This window comes from Geotrypetes seraphini, chromosome 6, assembly GCF_902459505.1.
Source record: "Geotrypetes seraphini chromosome 6, aGeoSer1.1, whole genome shotgun sequence".
NCBI lineage: Eukaryota > Metazoa > Chordata > Amphibia > Gymnophiona > Dermophiidae > Geotrypetes > Geotrypetes seraphini.
In genome coordinates this window covers 27,103,560-27,125,453 of record NC_047089.1, presented here as the reverse complement: position 1 = coordinate 27,125,453, position 21,894 = coordinate 27,103,560, and the positions used below count along the sequence as shown (strand labels likewise).

Here is a 21,894-nt window from a genome sequence, read left to right as displayed (position 1 = left end):
TGGAAAAATAAATATTCTGTCTTTGGTAACCTTAGTCAGGACTTGAACCCCTGACCTTTGGGGAAGATACAAGCAGTGCTTTTAAGCACTGAGCTATGTTGGGGACTTGGGAATGGGAGTCTCCAGAAATGGCTTTAGGTACAAGCTTTGACAAGGGGTAATCATTGCAAGTATCTACAGGTATATTTGATCTAAGAACACCCAAGGAACGTCCAAAACTATTTCAAAATTCTAACGGCTTCTATAATGTCAGATGCTACTTTATGGTTAGGGTTAGGGCTACAGTTAAGTAGCTCGGTAGCTCAGTTAGTAAACAAGCTGTACCAGTTATCCATAGGTTATGAGTTCAACTCGCAGCTTGTCTTTTACTTGATTATAACATGAGGGGTTTATGCTGCAGGAGTGTGTTGTTGGGGTGTTGCAGGGGTGTCTAGGATGACACAGAATAGTCACTTGCATTTTCTACAATGCATTTGAATTTCTTAAGATGAAACCTTAGTGAGCCGGGGAGCAAGGTCACCGCAGCCTCACACCTCAGATGAAAAGGTTAATTTATGAGCGATCTGGGACAGTCTTCAGCGACTCGGAGCCCTCCTCCCGGCTGGCCAGAAGGAGGAAGCTTTGGCGGTGGTGATTTTGGTGGTGAGGGAGGGAGGGAGGGAGGGGGGGAGTCACCTGGCTGCTGCATCTGCACTCCTGCTGGCCACAGACCTACTGATCACAGAGCAGAGATCACAGAAGCACGCAGGTATGTGCGCATGCGTGGCTAGGGTTTATATATATACACGTATCACATCTAATTTTCATCACAAACACATTAGCGAGACTATACACAATACATTAAAAAGTTGAGCTTGGGTTTGATAAAATAAACAGCATAATTTTGACTCTGTATTACATTTATTGAACCATACTTAAGAATATGGGTGTTGCATCCGTGACAACAGTGCTTTACACCATTGAGCCTCAACTGACTGTGATATGATAGCTAAGTAGAGTATACTTTAGCACATTACTAAGGTATGCTATGACAGAGGAATTAGAGACACAGGTGTAGGTCAGTGAGTAAAAGCACTATCTCGATCATCTGTAGGTTGTGAGTTCAAGTCCCGGCTTGTCTTTTACTTGTGGCATATCTACCTTCCAGGTGCACCTTGATGATGTCACAATGAGATCAGCATTGTGCTGCTTGCTATTTCCTCTTCCTGTGAACTGGAAGCCACATTCAGGTTGAATCTGTGTTTTGATTGTGTTTCTTGTTGTGAAGAATGAGCTGATAGTAGGAATGTTTTAAGACCAGGAGAGTGTTCTTTGGAGCAAGATATCACTTCTAAACTATCCTCTCTGAAATAATGTCTCTGGCAAATCGAGAGAAAGCTTATTGGATGAGTTAGGGTGCCTTTCCTGCCAGTCTTTGTGGAAGTTAAACGAAGTTTATAAAAAGTCTATATGGTGTTCAAAGTCCTATCCTTTCCACTTCTAATAGGAGGTGAGTATGACATTCCTGTATAGCTTTCTGTGTAGCACACATCTACTGGTTCCCACCTTCCATTACTGATAATGTAAGTTCAACACCCACTCGGTACGTTTCATTTTCTAGTTTTCCTTTGAAACATAACATATTTATTTTCCTTGTATTAATGGTAAATTGTACAATTCTGATACAGTGTTTTAGTTATATTTTTCATCATCCTATACTTATCAATGCTGAATGTGTGATAATAAAGAGTATATATAAAGTATAATTTAAAAAAAAACAAATAACAAAAAACAAACCCGTACTCACGTCTATCACGGGTCCATGAAGGACGTCTATCACGGGTCCATGAAGGACGTCTATTTTGTGCGACGAGGGACGTCTATTTTGAGGGACGTCTATTTTGCGCGACGAGGGACGTCTATTTTGCGCGCGTCTATTTTGCGGGACGTCTATCTCACGCCTAAATATAGTTAATTGTTATTTACGTTTACCGGACGTCTAAAGCACGCCTAAGTTAAACGTACTAATAGAGAATTTACTCCTTAGTGTCCAAATCCAACCAAGCTCAAAAATACACAGGCTGTAAGGACTTAGCTTCTCCGTGTGTAATGGAAATGGTGATCCATAAGCAGTAAATGAAGTAAATGTCCAACGGACTCCGTTTCGGGGGTGAACCCCCTTCCTCAGGAACCGCACTGCTCGATGACTCTCAAGTTTGTGAATGAAGCAGGAAAGAAATGGTTAATACTCTTAAATTATATTATAGAATTATTTTCATTCTTTGCTCAGTTTGGAGTTGGACTTCATCTCTTTTCCCTAATCTTTGTAGACTTCTTGGGGTGAGGGAGGTTCTTTCATTTGTTGTCTTTATATTTTGAACAGTGTTAGAAGACACTGTCACTGTTTCTGTGGCGTTGCATTGTATGCAGAGTTTGGCTTCCTGGCGGTTCAGTTTAACTTTTGTCTACATATTTATATTTTTAGTTTGTGATTATTTATTCCATATTGGGCAAGGGTGTGTATCTGTGTTCTGCCTTTAGGAATAGGCGCTTTCTATTAGCATTGACTGCAGGATTTATTTGTATTAATCAGGCTTTTCCTTCCAGTTGTACAATGGGGTGTAGTGACGTCCTAATGCTCACTGCGGTGTGTAGAAGATGCTGCCTTTTCTTACCTGTACTTTGTTGTGTGACTCATGGATTACTACTCAAAATATGTATTTTTAGAGAGAGAGGAGGGGGTGTCAAATATACTACCGGTAGGTACACCACTGCTGATTGAGAGAACCGAAACGATCGCTTCAATGAATCTAAATCGTAACACGGGGCAAAAGTTTCTCTTTTCCAGCACGACCTTTTTCGTTCGCACTGTTACGGAGAAACCCGGCTTGTCCTTTCGTTTCGTTTGACACGGCAATTAGCGTCTCGTTATGAGTTCAGGAAACGAAAATGCAGAGCGCTAAGAGCCGCCGCTCGCTTTGGACGGCGTAGGCGTTCCCCTTTCCTCTCGGTAGAGGGCGCTGGCCGCTTCTGCCCGCCGAACGGACTGGCGGTCAGCGCTCGCAGCCACGGAGGTGGCGCTGCCGCTGCCACGTAATCGGGCGAGGAGTGGGGGGGAAGGGGGCTGCTGCGGCAGGGGGCGGGGCCTGAAGCGGAGAGCGGCTCGTGCGAGGGAGCGGGCGCAGGCTCGCGGGGGCCAGAGAAGAGGCGGCGATCCGCATGCGGTGAGCTCCGGGCTGGGGTTGGGGGGGGGCTGGCTCCGAGCGCTGCCGGGAGAGCCCCGGAGACGGGTTGCACTTGGTGCACTCTGCGTGGAGTTGCTGAAAGTGGATCTCTGTCCCTGCAGCCTGCACTCACTTTTGCAGCTCGGTCGGGAGGGGAGCGGAAATGCTGCTGTTGCGCAGGGTGGGTCCCACGCTCTGATCTGCCCCCCGTGCCCGCTGCGGGATGTCCCATCCGGGGGCTCCCCGAGCCTCTCTTAATGACTACAACATGGCTAACCCGACCCCCCTCCCCCCAAAAAAAGACAACCCCAAAGTGGTTTTCGGGGGGGGGGGGCACTGTGCATCTTTGTGCGATAGCCAGAATTTAATAAAAAGTTCTTTATTCAGAGTCCGACAATTAGACGTGTCACAATAAATTACGTCCCGGTTTAAGAGCTGTAGTAATTTAACCGAGTGAAACTGACACTAATGGCTGTAGAAAAAAAAACCCAGTACTTTATTTAATTTAAAAGAACTTTTTTTTTTATTTTTTTATTTTTTTAGGGGATCCCCTCCCTTGCAGTTTAACTTCCTGGCTTGTGCTCTCATTCATGAGGCTACTCGAGACATTAAACTTCTCGTCCCTTTGTACAGATTGGGGATAAGAACATAAGAAGTTGCCTCCACTGGGTCAGACCAGAGGTCCATCGCGCCCAGTGGTCCGCTCCCGCGGCGGCCCATCAGGTCTATGACCTGTGATGTGGTTCCTGACCATTTCTAGAACCTACCTCTACTTCTATCTGTACCCCTCAATCCCCTCATTCTTTAGGAACCTATCTAAACCTTCCTTGAACCCCTGTAATGTGCTCTGGCCTATCACAACCTCCGGAAGCGCGTTCCATGTGTCAACCACCCTCTGGGTAAAAGAGAACTTCCTAGCATTTGTTCTAAACCTGTCCCCTCTCAGTTTCTCCGATGGGGGACTTGGGAGAGATGGACTCTTTTTACAAGAGGAATGTTGCAGTAATTTGAGTTTTGGAAATGGCTATCAGTTATTGTTTGAAGTGACAGGGTGGAACAAAGATGAAAAGTTGTGTTATACTGTACTTCTACGTGTCATTTCTATAGCTAATAGATGTATGCAGCCTGTACATTAAACATGCAAAAGTGACAGTCCCTGCTTAGTAGAGTTTACAATCTAATCAGACAAGCATTAAGGCCACTGGGTGTATGTAGTGCTGTATAGTAGTGATAAGCATTCTTATGTCCCTGCTGAAGGAGCTTTCAGTGTGTCTGAGGCAATGGGAGATTAAATTAAGCTGCCCAAGCTAACACAGAGTTTTCATGAGCAGAAGCTTCCCAAATTCGCCTGTTGCTGTAACCAGTAGGCTGTTTTCCGCTGCCGTGTTCAGGCTTTCTTGTGTGTTCACTTCTGCAAATTTAGGGATAATCTCATTTCCTGGTATGTCAAAAGATGCTCCCTGCAGACTGATTGAATGAAATTTGGTAGGACCCGCCCCTAAAATATGTACTGAAAGGCACATCTAGGGAGATAAGTGCATTGCATGGATGAAATGCTCTTGAACATAGTTAAACGGGAATGTGCTCAAGTAGATCATAAGACAGGCTGCTTTTCGTTCTTAACCCCTTAGTTATTGATGCAGTGCCCATCTTTATGCTGACGACATTCAATTTCTCATTCCCATGGAAAAATCACAGGCTGAAGCTTTATCATGCCTGAATGAGTGTTTTTCTGTTGTTCAGGAATGGATGTCTCAAAATCGATTAAAGTTAAACATTGCCAAGACCGAGGTGCTGTACATTGGCCGCGGAAAAAACTTAGCAGCTTGTCCTTCTGAGATTTCACTTGCAGGTGAAGTCGTTTCAGTGTGAAGGCGGTATAGGTATCTGGGAGTTGTGTTTGATGCCACTTTGTCCTTTAAGGCTCAAATTAAGGCAGTATTTTTGAAACTGCATTTATTGCGGAGGCTGCGTGACTATCTCTCAGATGATAATTTTCGAACAGTCATCACGTTGATGGTAACACCTTTGCTTGACTGTTGTAATTCCATTTATTTAGGTTTGCCTAAATGTGTCTCACGGGCACTGCAGAAGAACATAAGAATTGTCGCTGCTGGGTCAGACCAGTGGTCCATCGTGCCCAGCAGTCCGCTCACGCGACAGCCCTCAGGTCAAAGATCAGTGCTCTAAATGAGTCCAGCCACACCTGCGTACCTTCAAGTTTAGCAGGAACTTGTCCTACTTTGTCTTGAATCCCTGGAGGGTGTTTTCCCCTATAACAGGCTCCGGAAGAGCATTCCAGTTTTCCACCACTCTCTGGGTGAAGAAGAACTTCCTTATGTTTGTACGGAATCCATCCCCTTTTAACTTTAGAGAGTGCCCTCTCGTTCTCTCTACCTTGGAGAGGGTGAACAACCTATCTTTATCTACTAAATCTATTCCCTTCAGTATTTTGAATGTTTCGATCATGTCCCCTCTCAGTCTCCTCTTTTCAAGGGAGAAGGGGCTCAGTTTCTCCAATCTCTCACTGTACGGCAACTCCTCCAGCCCCTTAACCATTTTAGTCACTCTTCTCTGGACCCTTTCGAGTAGTACTGTGTCCTTCTTCAAGTACAGTGACCAGTGCTGGATGCAGTACTCCAAGTGAAGGCGCACCTTGGCCTGGTACAGCGGCATGATAACCCTTATTGTTCATGCCTCCTCAAAATTCGATCACATTACACTGATACTTCGAGAGCTTCACTGGCTGCCAGTTGCCTTGCGGGTCGAATGTAAGGTGCTTTGTGTGATGTTTAAGATGCTTCAACTTGATTGTCCATAAAGTGTTCGCTCTTTTCCGCAGTGGCATTGTCCCTGGCGTGAGCTACAGTCTTCAGATAGTTCGAGTTTAGAAGTTCCGTCATTAGTGGTTGTGAGGCTTATGGGGAATCCTAAGTCTGCTTTCTGTGCAGGGTCTGGCGCTGTGGAATGCTTTACCTCTGTCTTTGCGCCAATCTGACATGCTCTAGTATTTTAGAAAGGGGGTGAAAACTGTGTTTAAGCGCTATTTTGGTGTGAGCCATGTGACTGTTTCAGTCGGGGCAGTTTTTCTTTATCCTGTTTTCTCCTTTGCTGTTTGGTATTTGTCTGTGATTTTTGTTCCTCGCTTAGATTTGTGGATAAGAGGGTTATAAATAATTTTAAATAAACAAATATTGTCTTAATCATTCCTATAATAAAGTAACACCCTACTCGCCTGTCTTGAATAGATTTGTGTTTCTGTACAGTGCTGCATACTAGTGCTGCCCGATTTCTGATTCGAATCGATTCACTTCAGATAAATTGATTCGAATCGATTTGATTTTTTAAAAAAATTGGCCTGGCTGATTCGGTGACTGACCCTCCTCCTCGTGCATTCCTAAAGCAGGAGCGGCGTTGGGGCCTCTTGCTGGCCTGCCGTTCCTGCTGTAGGGGGAGAGGGGGAAGGGTCAGTTGGGAAGAGCTGCAGAAATCCTGGTTTTACCTTGTTCCGTGCTTTGGCGCTCTTTGCTGCATCCTCCGGCTTCCCCCTGGCCTCCCGCTCTTACCGCAGCCTGCAGAGAGGATTGCCGGTGCTTTACGAGATCCTTGCAAGCTACCACCGTCCTCAGAAGCACATTCCCTCATGCAATCCTGCTTCTGATGTCAGAGAAGGGGCGGGACCGTGGCAGAGGAAACAGCTCCGAAGCAGTTTGCAAGGATCGCTAGCACTGCAATCTTCTCTGCAGGCTGCTTCTATAAGGTAAACGGTGCGGGGAGGCCAGGGGGAATCTGGACACCAGTGAGAGGTCAGTGAGAACACGCAGGCCTTCCGGGGGGAGGGGATCAGGGGGACAGGCAGGCAGGCCTTCGGGGGGATGCAGACCTTCAAGGGGAGGACAGGCCTTCAGGGGGGAAAGGCAGGTAGGCCTTCAGGGGGGATGAAGGCCTTCAAAGGGGGGAAGGTCTTCAAGGATGGTGGCACAGGCCTTCAGGGGGACAGGCAGATCTTCAGGGGGGAATGCAAGCCTTCAAGGGGGGGGGGGGAAAGACCTTCAAGGATAGTGGTATAGGCCTGGGTAGAGAATGACACGGTGAAAAAATTGGTCCCCGTCACCGCCCCGTCCCCGTCTCACCATCCTCTGCACCGCCCCGTCACCGCCATTCCCTTCACCGCCCCGTCACCGCCACTGCCACCCCATTCACCGCCCCGTCACCGCCACTGCAACCCCATTCACCGCCCCGTCACCATCACCGCTGCATACATAAAAGCCTCAAACGGGTACGATTTTATATACTTTTCTTTATTTACGTATAAAGGAAACATTCTTTAAAACTTTAAAACTTAGTTAAATATTAGTTAATAACTATACAAAAACAAACACGACATGTACTTTTAATGCTTACAATGTTAGCCTACATGGTAAGTAGACGCGGCCGCTGTACCTAATCGCGGCAAAGATCTCCCTGCCGTGATTAGCATAGTGACCGCGGCTACGGCTGCAAGTCTCCCCTCCCCCCAGCGATCACGGCAGGAGTGCACCCAACCCCTCCTGTAGACCCCCCCCAACGGCCCTCCCGACAATCGCAGCAGAAGGGTACCCAACCCCTCCTGCCGGTCCTCCCAATGGCCTCCCCTAAGATCGCCAGCAGGAGGGTACCCAACCCCTCCTGTTGGACCCCCCCCCAACGAACCCTCCCACCCCGGAACCCCCTTAGTCTTACTTTCCAAGTTGGACCGGACGGCTCCTCACACGTATGGCCAGCAGGCTTGCCTCCGTCCAAATGAGGCGGGCCCGCCCCTCCCCTGCCTAACCCACAGGATCCTAGGGCCTGATTGGTCTAGGCACCTAAAGCCACTCCCGCTATAGGAGGGGCCTTAGGTGCTTGGGCCAATCAGGCCCTAGGATCCTGTGGGTTAGGCAGGGGAGGGGAGGGGCGGGCCCGCCTCATTTGGACGGAGGCAGGCCTGCTGGCCAGACGAGCGAGGAGCTGTCTGGTCCAACTTGGAAAGTAAGACTAAGGGTGGTGTTTCGGGATGGCGGGGTTTGTTGGGGGAGGGTCCGGCAGGAGGGGTTGGGCACCCTCCTATTGGCGATATAGGGGGCCGTTGGGGGGGCCGGCAGGAGGGGTTGGGCACCCTTCTACCAGTGATCATAGGGGGGCTGTTGGGGAGCTGGCAGGAGGGGTTGGATATCCTCCTGCTGCGATCGTCGGGGGGGCTGTTGGGGTAGGCAGGAGGGGATGGGTACCCTCCTGCCGCGATCGTTGGGGAGGGCTGGTTCTGTCGGCATGAAGGGCTGAGCACCTTCCTGCCGGCGATCGTCGGGGGGGGGGGGTGCAGGTTCTATTGGCAGGAAGGGTTGATCTGACAAATGAGGAGCACGGTGAAACACAGGTAAATAGCGGTTCCTAGAAGGGGGTACATTGGCCTGCGGGGACAAATCTTTTCACCGTTTTTGCGGGCGGTGAAAACTTTTGTCCCCGTGTCTGCGGCGATTTGGCTTTGGAGTCTCCATAACCCGCAGCCAAACCGCAGCCACGCCGCAGCTCCCTGCGGGGATCGCTCCCCGTGTCATTCTCTAGGCCTGGGTGACAGGCAGGCCTTCAGGGGTGGGAACAAGCCTTCAAGGGGGGGAAACAGGCCTTCAGGGATGGTGGCACAGGCCTTCAGGGGGGACAGGCAGGCCTTCAGGGGTGGGATGCAGGCCTTCAGGGGGAGGTGCAGGCCTTCAGGAGGGGCAGACCTTTAGGGGAAGGGGCCCTAGTGTAGAAGTACACAGAGGGAGGGAGGGAAGGGGGGGTTCAAAGAGATGTACATATGCTGGACTTTGGGGGGGAGAGAAATAATAGGTCTAAAAATAGAAGAGAGGGAGAGAGATGATGGACAATGGAATTTAGGGAGGGAAGGAACAGAAAGGGAGAGAAGTTGGACACAAGGGATGGTGTGGAGGGGGGATAGAGATACTGGATAGGAGGGTAGTTGGGAAAAGAAAGAGAGAGATGGTGGACCCTGGGGTGGTGGGGAAGGAGGGAGAGATACTGGATGAAAGGGTAGTTAAGAAAAGGTGGATCTGTGGAGGGAGATGAAAAAAAGGAAAGATGCCAGACCTCCGGGGGAGAGAAGGGAAACGGAATGGGAGGACAGAGATAGCAGATGGATGGTTAGCATGGAGAAAGTAGGAGACCCTGGCAAGCAAGTTATTAGAAGACAACCAGAGCCTGGGACCAACAAGATTTGAATAATGACCAGACAACAAAAGGTAGAAAAACTAATTTTATTTTCTGTTTTGTGATTACAATATGTTAGATTTGAAATGTGTATCCTGCCAGAGCTGGTGTTAGACCGCAAACGTGAGCTAGGATTTAACAGAGAGAGGAAAAGTCTTTTTTGTTTGTTTATTTTGTTTACTCCACAGCGCCAGTTTGGTTAGGAGAAGGCAAAGGGGGTGAAGAGGCTATAAAATAAACCCACCAGGATGTTTGAAAAAAACACCCAATTGGGCAGGAAAATCGAATTGAAAAACCAGTTCAATAGGCTGAATCAAATCAAAATTTTTTTTTCCTGAATCGGGCAGCACTAACCTTTATCCACATGTTCATTCAGCCCTTCAAAGAAATGCAGTAGATTGGCAAGGCAAGATTTCCCTTGACTAAATCCATGTTGACTTTCTGTCATTAATCCATTCTTATGTATATGTTCTGTCATTTTGTCTCTACCATTTTATCCGGAACCGTTGTCACTTACTGGTCTATAATTTCCTGGAACACCTCTGGATCCCTTTTCAAAAATCGACATCACGTTGGCCACCCTCCAGTCTTCCGGTACTATGCTGGATTTTAAAGAAAAATTACAAATTACTAACAAAGCTCTGCAAGTTAATTTTTCAATTCTGTCAGCACTCTGGGATGTATACCATCCGGTTCAGGCGATTTGCTACTGTTCAGTTTGTCAAATTAACCCATTACATCTTCCAGTTTTACAGAGATTTGTTTGAGTTTGTTTGGTTCATCAGAAATGAATACCATTTCTGGCATTGGTAGCTCCCACCACATCTTCCTCGGTAAAGACTGAAACAAAGAATTTATTTAATCTTTTCTGTGGCCTTGTCTTCCCTGAGAATCCCTTTTATCTCTCGGTCATCTTGCGGTCCAACTGATTCTCTTCCTGGCTTCTTGCTTTTAATATACCAGAAAAAAAAAAGCTTTTACTGCGTGCTTTTGCTTCTAGTGCAATCTTCTTTTCAATATCTCTTTGCCTTCCTTATTAGCACCTTGCATTTGACTTGCCATTCCTTGTACTGTTTACAATTATTTTCAGTCAGATCCTTCTTTCATTTTCTGAAGGATTCTCTTTTAGCTCTAACTCCCCCCCCCCCGAAGATCACCGGCAGGAGGGTGCCCAACTCCTCCTGTGAGACCCCCCCAATGGCCCACCCCCCTAAGATCGCCGGCAGGAGGGTGCCCAACCCCTCCTGCCGACAAGATCTGCGATCGTCAGCAGGAAGGTGCACAATCCTTCCTGCCGACAGAACCCCCCCCCGATGATCGTGGCAGGAGTGTACCCAACTCCTCCTGTCGGACCCTCCAACAGACCCCCCACCCCCTCCCGAAGATTGCTGGCAGGAGGGTACCCAAGTCCTCCTGCCGGACCCCCCAATGCCCCCCCCCCTAAGATCGCCGGCAGGAGGGTGCTCAACCCCTCCTTCCAGACCCCCACAATGCACCCCGGAACACCCCCTTTGGCTTACCTCCAAGTTGGCCGGATGGCTTCTCATACCATCCGACCAGCTGGCCCACCTCTGTCCAAATGAGGCGGGCCCGCCCCTCCACTGCCCAATCCACAGGATCCTAGGGCCTGATTGGCGCAAGCGCCTAAGGCCCCTCCTGTTACATATGATTTTTGAGTGATTATAAGTCGCTCGATGAGCCCCTTGTGAATTTGGTATTGTCTGTTTGTGAGGAACTTTTTAGTATTAACATTTAGGCACAAGCATTTACTCTAGCAATAGAGATGGCATAAGTGATTGTGCTGTTTTCACCATCTTGCACTATTATCCTGTAGAGAAAGGAGCCTAGTTTTTCTTTATGCGGTAGGCTTAAAATAAGTGCCTCTTGAAGCTCCGATTGGAATATATAAGGCTAGAGGCTGACCAAATTTCAGTTTTGGTTTTTTCAGCACCAAAACTGACACAAAATTGGTATTCAGCCTCGTTTTGATTTCAGCTGAAAATATTGAATTTTTAGTTAAAATCAAATCTGGGCTGTGCAGCGCCCCCCTCCCCCTTCCCCCCCCCCCCCCCCCACCCGACAGAAAAAGTACTTTCTCTCTTGGGCCTACTGTTTTGTTAATGGTTATTGGAGGCAAGAGCCTTCCCCAGTCACTCCTGCCTGACTAGCCTCTCTACACAATCAATGATATGGTAGGCTTGAGGAGGACTCCTCCTTTTTTTTTTTTTTGGGGGGGGGGCGGATTACAGGAGGGTCAAGAAAGGGAGCATCTCTTTGAGGGAACGGAGGCTTCTTCTGTTCAGAGAAGCCCCTCTTCGGTGGGGATTGGAGTGGGTAGGACTGGTTTTAGTCAGCCTCTATATAAAGATAAGAGGAGAGCCTGGTGGCTTTTTCAGTAAGTAGCTTAGATGTGACTGGTTTGCTGGAAGATGTTCACCTAGAACCTCATGCCAGGGGGACATTATCAGTGTCTCACCTTGGAAACTGATAAGATTTGGACTTCAGTAACTTAAACTTAGGGATGTTTATGTCCTAGGTTCTGCTATTTCAGTGTTTCCTGACATTTCTAGCTGAAGGGCTTAGATGCAGTTTTTCTTTGAGGGTAACTTTTGTGTTGTGTTTTTGAAATGCTAAGAGAATAAATGAGCTGGGGCAACTGCAATTTTTAGACAATAGACAGTAGACTTGCACTAAATAATGTGTGCCAATTTGTACAATCTGTGTATGTTTGATTCACCTTTAATTGAAGTCTTTCTTCTGGGGGTTTTCTTATATTTTACGTTTTTTCCATGCTCTCTTCTCTCTGGTTTTTGGTTTTCTAAATAGAATGTGGTGGATTGAATTTATTTATCTAATTTGGGCCGTAATACATGACTGTATTTCTTTTGCAAGAAAGTTGTCTAGTGAACAGTTTGTGGAAAAAAAAGGGGCATAACTACCGTAATCAGATATATAGAATAATTGAATCTCTCAATGCTTCTTCCCTTTGAACCTTGACATCCGCTGATAGTCAAACCCACATGTCCAGTCACTTTGCAGATCTCTGTACTGTCTGTAGCCAGCATGCATTTAGCCAGACTTGTCTCCTTGATACATTAAACTAAACTAAACCTTAAGTTTGTATACCGCATCATCTCCACACTCGTAGAGCTCGGCACAGTTTACAGGAAATGGTATAGAGAAGAAACTACAATGAGGGATACAGGACAGTATAGAGCAGTGGTCTCCAACTCAAACCCTTTGCAGGGCCACCTTTTGGATTTGTGGGTACTTGGAGGACCTCGGAAAAAATAGTTAATGTTTTATTAAAGAGTTTGAGACCACTGAGTTAAGGGAAATGGTTAATCTGCTGGCTGGGTTGGAGGGCAGAGGGGAGAACAGGACAATCAAGCCATTGTGACATCACTGATGAGGTTGGCTCTTATTGGTGGAATGAGGCATTATGACATCACAAGCTCAGCTCTGCTTCCCAAAGACAAACAGGATGTCATGGTTACAGTTAAGCCAGTGGTCTCCAACTCAAACCCTTTGCAGGGCCACATTTTGGATTTGTAGGTACTTGGAGGGCCTCAGAAAAAAAACAGTTAATGTCTTAATAAAGAAATGACAATTTTTCATGAGATAAAACTCTTTATAGTTTATAAATCTTTCCTTTTGGCTAAGTCTTAATAATATGATCTAGAAACTGTTTTATTTTACTTTTGTGATTATGATAAACATACCGAGGGCCTCAAAATAGTTCCTGGCGGGCCGCATGTGGCCCCTGGGCCACGAGTTTGAGACCACTGGTATAGAGAGAGTTTAGAGGGACTTAGTACAATAAAGAGGAGGAAATATTACATTTTTGAGAATAGCCAAGTTTTCAAATGTTTTCTGAAAAGTTGGAGGGCGCCCAGATTCCGAAGTCTTTGAGCTACCCTGATGTGCGCTTATCTGAGGGTTTGCTGATTCGTGTGAGCACAAGGTACATTTACATTGTTCCAGGATTTGCAGTAAGGCAACTCCAACACAAATATCACATCTTTAGCTCATTTCATGTTGCACAATAGAGCGCCAAAGATGGCTCTGTATAACATAGTGTATCCATATGCAAATGATGCATGTCTTTGGGACCTTAATTCTGACCAGAGCAAGGCTGGGTCCAAGATAGGGTTACCAGATTTTACTTTAGTAAAATCTGGGCCCCTAGACCCGCCTCCAGGCCCACCCAGTTCCACTCATCCCTGCCTGTTATGGCCCAGTCCCACACCCAATCCAGCATCCCCTCCCCCCCTGCTGCCTGCTCTAATCGGGCACAGATGCCCTCCTACCCAATAAGACTTTGAGGAAGCTTTTCAAAACCCAGACAAAGGACATCTGGTAACCCTAGTCCAAGATGAAATGGGGTGACTTTTGTAGCAAACAATTGACATTAAAAAAAATAAAAAACTATACAATAGATATTTGCACCCCCAAAAATGGCAAACATTTGCATGAAAAAGTGACATCATATCTTTGTCATTATATCTTTGCTTCAAGTGGGCCATGACTACTGGTCCAGTTGTGGCCTAAATCAAAGTATAGGTCAGTTTTCATCCCTACCCCATACGCCCCAGCGGTGTATGGGGCAGGAGTGATCTTTCTGCGTTCCTGCCCCGTGCTGAGCTGCTACCTCCGATCTTGTGGCGCACCCCACAGGACCGAGCTATTCATACTCCCTGCTCGGCCCAGCTCCATTTTCTAATTGGGTTCCGGCAGTTCTCGTCCTGCGAGAGCTGGCGGCAGCCAATCAGAGAGCGATGCGGGGCCGGACAGAGAGCACGAATAGGGTTTTCAGGATATCCAAAGTAAATATAGATGAGAGACTTTCATGCACTGACTTCATGGTATGCAAATGTCTCTCATGAATATTCATTTTGGACACCCTGAAAACCCGACTGGCCAAGTAGTCTCTGAGGACTGGTTAAAAACCACTTTTCTAGGTATTTCTCCATTTCTAGGTATGGGTCCTATGTAATTGGATCATTTATAAACCTGTCTACTTGTTTTTTTTTTGTTTTTTTTAGATCTTTGGGACGGAATAAAAATTTGACGGAAAATCTGAAGTCTTTGAGCGACCCTAATGTGCGCTTATCTGCAGGTTTGCTGATTCGTGCGACCACAAGGTACATTTATATATTTAAAAACTTATACCCCACTTAAACCTAAGCGGTTCAAAAGATACATACACAGTTTTTAAAAACAATACAATGCACATTAAAAAAAAACATCTTCAACAGGATTATTGAAGTGAGCAGCTTTCAAGAAAAGGCCTCTATAAATAGTCATTTTTAACACCTTTTTAAATCTCTGAATGTCAGAGAGCATCCTAAGTAACATACCCTCCCTTTTATTAAACCGCGATAGAGGTTATTAACGCAGGGAGCCACACTGAATGCTCCATGCTGCTCCCGATGCTCATAGAATTCCTATGAGCATCGGGAGCCGCGCCGAGCATTCAACATGGCTCCCTGCGCTAATAACCGCTATCACTGTTTAGTAAAGGGGGGGGGGAATAGTAAAACATAGTAAATGATGGCAGATAAAGACCTGAACGGTCCATCCAGTCTGCCCATTAGTGACCCAGTCAGTATGCTGATTCCACTATACACCTGTAATAATCGATTCCTTTTTCAAAGAAGCATGCCACAAGCAACATCCAATTGCGTGTCCATGACATTTGGATGTGTTTGAGGACATCACCTATAGCAGTGGTCTCAAACTCAAACCCTTTGCAGGGCCACCTTTTGGATTTGTCAGTACTTGGAGGGCCTCAGAAAAAAATAGTTGATGTCTTATTAAAGAAATTACAATTTTACATGAGGTAAAACTCTTTATAGTTTATAAATCTTTCCTTTTGGCTAAGTCTTAATAATAATATTGTCATTTATAGCTAAAAAGACATATGATCAAGAAATTGTTTGATTTCACTTTTGTGATTATGATAAACATACCGAGGGCCTCAAAATAGTACCTGGCGGGCCGCATGTGGCCTCTGGGCCACGAGTTTGAGACCACTGGCCTATAGTAAGAATGGCGTCTACTCAGATGACTGCACAGTAAAGCATCTGATGGAACAGAGCATCCCAAGTTAAAATCTCTTGCCATGTACGGTTAGGAGAAAAAAAACGGAATGGGACTCGAGCTGTGTTTCTTGAATAAATTCTACTTGCCAACTGTGGTTTGATGATGATATGAGGTGAAGTGCATGCCTTCCATTTCAGGAGTTTTTTAAAAAATTGGTTTAAGGAGGAAAAGTACTGTTGGTTTTATAGACTTGAGGCTCTTTCCTGTTGCTTTTGCCGATTTGATTTGATCTTTCCCTTGCCAAGATCATTTCTATCTTCACATCGCCATGCGTGTTTTTTATATTAAGTAATTTACCTTGTAACTTGCAGCTCTTGTTCCATTCTGTATCTGCGGGGCACTTGGCAGATCTCACAGTGAAACATCTGCTGTGTTTCCCTGTGATGCAGACTTCGTTGTAGCATTTCCTGACATGCACAAATCCTTATGCTCCTATTGTCACCTTTTGTTAGCGCTCCCCCCCCCAAAAAAAAAAACTATCTGTGTGAACTTGGTGTAACAAGATCATGAGTCTGCAGGGCAGGATTAAGGCATAAGCAAACTAGTAATACCAAGCCTGGGGCCCTTTCAGGTTTGCTTATTTAGAGGCCCCCAAGACATATTTTGCCCTGGGAATTCAGCTAGCTACTAGCACAGTGGTTCTCAACCCTGTCCTGGAGACCCCGCAATCAGTCGGATTTTCAAGATATCCCTAATGAATATGCATGCATGAGAGAGATTTGCATACCTGTCACTTCCATTATATGCAAATCTCTCTCATGCATATTCATTAGGGATATCTTGAAAACCCGACTGACTGTGGGGTCCCCAGGACAGGGTATGAGAACCACTATACTAGCAGAAAGGAGGAGTGTGTATTTATTTTGGGAAGTTAGAGCCACCAGTGCCCAAAATGGTCTGTCAATTCTCTCCACCCTGTGCGCAAAGTTCTCTGGTCAGCAGGAGTCAGCAAGTTGTGCTGTTTACCTATTGTTTTCTTCTCTGACGATTTTCCGTTGCAGTCAGAGTTATATGGGGGCTAAAAATAGAGGCCAACCAAATTTTGGGTTCAGATTTGGCACCAAAACCAACCTGAAATTCAGGTTTGGGTTTCTGCTGAAAATGCCTGTGCATTTTCAGTGGAACCCTAATGCTATAGCTCGCCTACAAACCAGCCTTCCTCTACCCCCCTGAAAAAAAGCACATCCCTCCATCACTCCACCCTCCACTCCCCCTCACATGATAGACCCTCCCCGGGTCCACCTTGTAGTGGCCCTGGTGGTGTAATGGTGTCTTCAGGACAGGAACATCTTGGGTTGCTTCTGCCCCTTCCTGCACGCTGAATAAATGGAAACTGCAATTTCGTGCAGCAGCCTCGCAAGAGTATCACAGGAGATCATGGCCACCATTGTGTAATCAGGAATGGCCTGAGAAGTAGTGATTTGCTTATGCTCAGACCATCCCCAATTCCAAAATGGTGGCTGCAACCCCCATGGTCTTGTAAGGCTTCCATGGGAAGTCACGGCTACATTTTTTCAGCAGATGGGGGTAGGAGCAACTCTGGATGCTCCTGCTCCAGACACTAGTAGACCACCGGGATCTGGAGAGGGGAGATTGTTTTCTTTCAGGGGGTGGGGGGGAGACTGGCTTGTGGCAGTGGTAACAGTGGTCAGGGCCATAGTTACGGTCACAGCCGAAACCCAGCCACAAATTCTGGATTCTTTTTTGGTCAGCTTCTATTTTAAATTGTTTATATTAATATGGAGAGGGGAAGGCAGCCCCATCATTCTTTTTTGCCTAGTACCCAGTAAAGGATTAATCCTGTCCTGCATGTCTTTGAAACTATAAAGTGTTTAGTCTAATAAAGCAGTTCTTCATCACCAAATATTTTTACCAGCAGTGGTTTTCTGCATAATTTTGGAACTGTGGTCCAGGTGGTGTGCATCCAGTTGTCTTCTGCCTCCTTCTAAGCCTAAGAAAGCTATATTAGGAGATTGGAAAATCTAATGAGGCCTGCCAGGGGCCCAGAGTACTAAATCCTATCATTTAAAACAAGTTAGAAAAGGTTGGTTTCACAGGACGTCATGGTGAAGTGCCAGTGTTCTTTCTCTGTTGAGACATTGGAACGCTATGGTAACAGAGTCAGACAGTATAACTGGTGGTCTTGTTACATGGACCCACATGCAACATCCCACAGAATTTCAGGTAGGTGGACATAAAACATATTTTTCTGTTTAAACTTATCAAGTAAAGAGCACCTGAAAGAAAATCAAGTTTCAAGTTTTTAAAAAAAATTTGTTATACCACCAAATCAAAATTCAAGGTGGTGTATATCCAACGGTTAAAAGGTACATTTATTTATAAATACAGAACACTAAGTTTTAGATTGTCATACAAAAACTTATCAAGACAAACTGGAACAAGAGGAAACTGGTAGAACTACATTATTTAAAATAGAAAGCACAAATGGGAAGGAATCAGGTGTACACAAATAATGTAGACACACATTTATACCTGCCTCAGAATAGATGTAAATCCAGACCCTTTTTTTAAGACCACTCTTCCTTTTTTTTTTTTTTTTTAATAAGGAAGGTTGTATCACAGCAAGATGCATAAAATTGCCACCTCACCTGGATGAACCATGGTTGGTATTTTTTTTTTTTTGGGGGGTGGGTGTTCTCTTCAAGTCACTCGTTTGAGGAGTACAATCAACCTACATCGGGCATAGGCTGCTACATCTTAGGAGAGGCCAATCGGGACCCCTGAAGAAGACCGTCTTTAGTCGAAACATGGACCGCGTTGGGTCCTCTTCAATTCAATAAAGTTGTGAATGAACTTTATCCTTTGGCATTGTGGATTACTTTCTTGTTTTAATAAAGCCTGCATCAGTAACATCAGACTCCACAGTTTTCTTTGTATTGTATCACTTCAAGATGCATAAGATTGCCACTTCACCTGGATGAACCGGATCAGGCTGGCACAGTCCTGTTTTCCCCCCCTCCCCCCATTGCATGCCTGGAATTGTAGTCCTACTTTTTTAATTAAGAAATCAGTACCCTGTATGCAGTACGGGCCCAGTCAGGATCAGATTTATTGGATGAGGTGGAAAGCCTGACATTTTATAGGGCATGCCTTGGTTATTGCTTTAATACGTAGGAAGTGGTAATGTTAGTGGCTATGAAATGAGAATTGTGTTACCTGTACATGAGGGTGAAAATGTAAATTCAACAAATACGTGTCGCAAGGCTCTCGGGGTGGTGGATGCAGAATTGTTGGCGCTTGCATTTTTTGTGTGCAAATTTTGCTTTGGTTTAAAATATATTCTTGTGAGAGTCGGCACTCATTTTAGTTTAATGCATTTGATTGATATATATATATAGATAGATAGATAGATAGTAACATAGTAGATGACGGCAGATAAAGTCCAGTCTGCCCAACCTGATTCAATTTAATTTTTTTTTTTAATTACATTTTTTTTCTTCTTAGCTATTTCTCGGCAGGAATCCAAAGCTATTGTGTTTTGGTTAGTGTTTCTGGTTTGAAGTTTTAACCAATTTTAAAATCTCTGATAAAACCTCTACTGCAAACAAGAAAAGAAAATAGGTGGTTGTTGGATAAATAATGGTGTCGTTCCCTCCCCTCCCCCCCCCCCTCTTCTGTCTCTTGCTTTGGATTCCCCACTCTGTTCTGTAGTTTCAGAAAATCTACAACTTGTATGTAATCGATTGCATTGGAAAAAAAGTGGCTCAAGTGCTGCAAAAACACTGAAATGCAGATATTTTTTTTGTACTTGGAGTCCCTAATTAGCTAGAAAACACCTACGGTAAGTTTACAATCTACAAGTACCTAAGATTAGAAGCCTTAAATATAATGCTTATGGAGAGGGTGGTTTTAAAAGCCATTTGTGTGTGTGAATGAGTGCTTTATGTGGAGGAACATTACCAGAGGATGTGGTAACAACATTTAGCGTACCTGGGTTTAAAAAAGGTTTAGACAAGTTCCTGGAGGAAAAGTTCATACAAATAATTCAAAATGCGGCAATCAAACTCCTAACAAAGAAAAAAAAAAATTTGATCATGTCGCACCACTACTGATAAAGGCACACTGGCTACCAAAGAATAACTTACAAAATATTACTACCAGCTTTTAAGACCAAAACTTCTCGTATGCCAGAATTCATAAATAGTCTACTCATTCCATACACTCCTACTAGAACACTTCGATCCCAAAACCATCACCTTCTAGTAATGCCATCGCCTCAGCAGATGATATATGATATCACTTGTACATCTATCTTCTCAGTCACTGCCCCCCCCAACCATAGTACTCAATGCCTACTCATCTTCAGGAAGAGTGAGCTCTTGATCGAACCAAATCTAACCTAAAGACATTTTTGTCCAAAGACGTGTTTGATCTATAACTTCACAGATGTAACCAATCCCTCTCCTCATGTACATGCCCTCAATGTTCTCCTATCCTATCTATTATTGTATCTCTCCCTCCCTAACCTCCTGTTTTGAACTGTTCAATACATAAGAACATAAGAAATGCCTTCTCCGGATCAGACCTAGGTCCATCTAGTCCGGCGATCCGCACACGCAGAGGCCCATTTAGGTACTCCTTTATGGAGACCTGGATTTCGCGTATCCCTCAATATGATTAGCAAGAAGGTATGCATCCAACTTGCGTTTGAAACCCAGAACAGTAGTCTCCATCACAACCTCCTCCGGGAGAGCATTCCAAGTGCCCACCACTCGTTGTACGAAACAGAACTTTCCGACGTTAGTCCTGAACCATATTTAGTATTGATTTTACACTTCCCCCTCTGTATTCGCGGTTTCCATATCTACGGATTCACTTATACACAATTTTAAACCTAAAATTCCTTTTTCTTTTTTTGGGCTAGTTTAAGTCCGTAAGCTCCCCCTTAAGCCTTACCTGGTGGTCTAGCAGGTTTTGGGGGCAGGAGCAATCTTCCCACACTCCTGCCCCGTGCAGATCGCTCACAGGAAATGGCTCGAGAGACTACGGGAGCTCAAGGCAGCCATTTCCTGTGAGCGATCTGCACGGGGCAGGAGCGTGGGAAGATCGCTCCTGCCTGAAAACCCACTAGACCACCAGGTAAGGGTTAAGCGGGGGGGCATTCAGGGCTTAAAATAGCCTGGGGAAGCGGGGGTTAGGGGCAGAACCGGACCAAATATTATTTGTGGTTTTTTAATATTCTCAGGTCGGCTCTGCCCCTAACCACCGCGAATATGGAGGGGGAAGTCTAGTTTGTATGCCGCTTAGAAATTGGATAAGTGGGATAACTAATTTTTTATCAACTTGAAACTTGATAGTCTGCTTTTGAGAAAGACATAGGGGAAGCCACTACTTGCCCTGGGATTGATAACATGGAATGTTGCTAGTGTTTGGGTTTCTGCCAGGTACTTACTTGTGACCTGGATTGGCCCCGTGAAAACAGGATAATGGGCTTGATAGACCTTCTGTCTGTCACTATGGCTATTCTTATGTTGTTATGAGTATTCTCGTGTTCTTTTTAATTTATTTTGCATTTTTTATCCCAGAAAATGTTCATCTTCTTAAAATAAAGTTGGAAAACCGTATTCAGATCAGGCAAAGCAGACTAACAAAATAGTTTATTTCTTCATTGTCTCAAACAAACGCTCCAAAATTCCAGTTGGGCTCATAACTTCAACTGAAGGTTGACTCATTGGCTCTGAGGATTTTCTTTGATGCAGATAAATTCTGAGCTCTACTGTTATTTTATATCATAGCCAACCGGAAAAAGACCTCAAACACCCAAGTGTTTGACATACAGTACTAGTCAGTAAAAACACTTTGAAGGAGCTTGACTATCATCACTGGTCTAAAAAAAACGTTTTTTTTTATTTGCTCAGATTATATGTGTGCGTGCTTGTGCAGATTATAAATGCAGTCTTCTTAACTAGAAGTATGCAAATATTTATCTTAGGAGGTAAATTGCCAGCTGGAAACTTAAGAACTTCCTTCAAATATTGCTGCACCAAACCAGTAGGTGTCGTCAATGGAAATTTTGCAAAATTAAGAAATCTTTCAGTTATTTTTCTGGTCTGTTTCTCCAGATCAGGGGTAGGCAATTCCGGTCCTCGAGAGCCACAGGCAGGTCAGGTTTTCAGGACATCCACAATAAATATGCACGAGATAGATTTGCTTCTAACATAGTAACATAGTAGATGACGGCAGATAAAGACCCGAATGGTCCATCCAGTCTGCCCAACCTGATTCAATTTAAATTTTTAAATTTTTTCTTCTTAGCTATTTCTGGACAAGAATCCAAAGCTTTACCCTGTATTGTGCTTGGGTTCCAACTGCCGAAATCTCTGTTAAGACTTACTCT

General features: G+C 45.1%; 1 long non-coding RNA gene across 2 annotated transcripts in view; it reads left to right on the top strand.

The window, feature by feature from the left end:
- The first annotated feature begins 3,097 nt into the window (after positions 1-3,097).
- The window catches only part of LOC117361916, a 52,796-nt gene continuing 33,999 nt past the window's right edge, over positions 3,098-21,894 (top strand). For both annotated transcript variants that reach the window (XR_004539746.1, XR_004539745.1), the window contains exons 1-2: positions 3,098-3,203; positions 14,477-14,575. This is a non-coding gene — a long non-coding RNA (uncharacterized LOC117361916). The remainder of the gene's footprint in view (positions 3,204-14,476; positions 14,576-21,894) is intronic.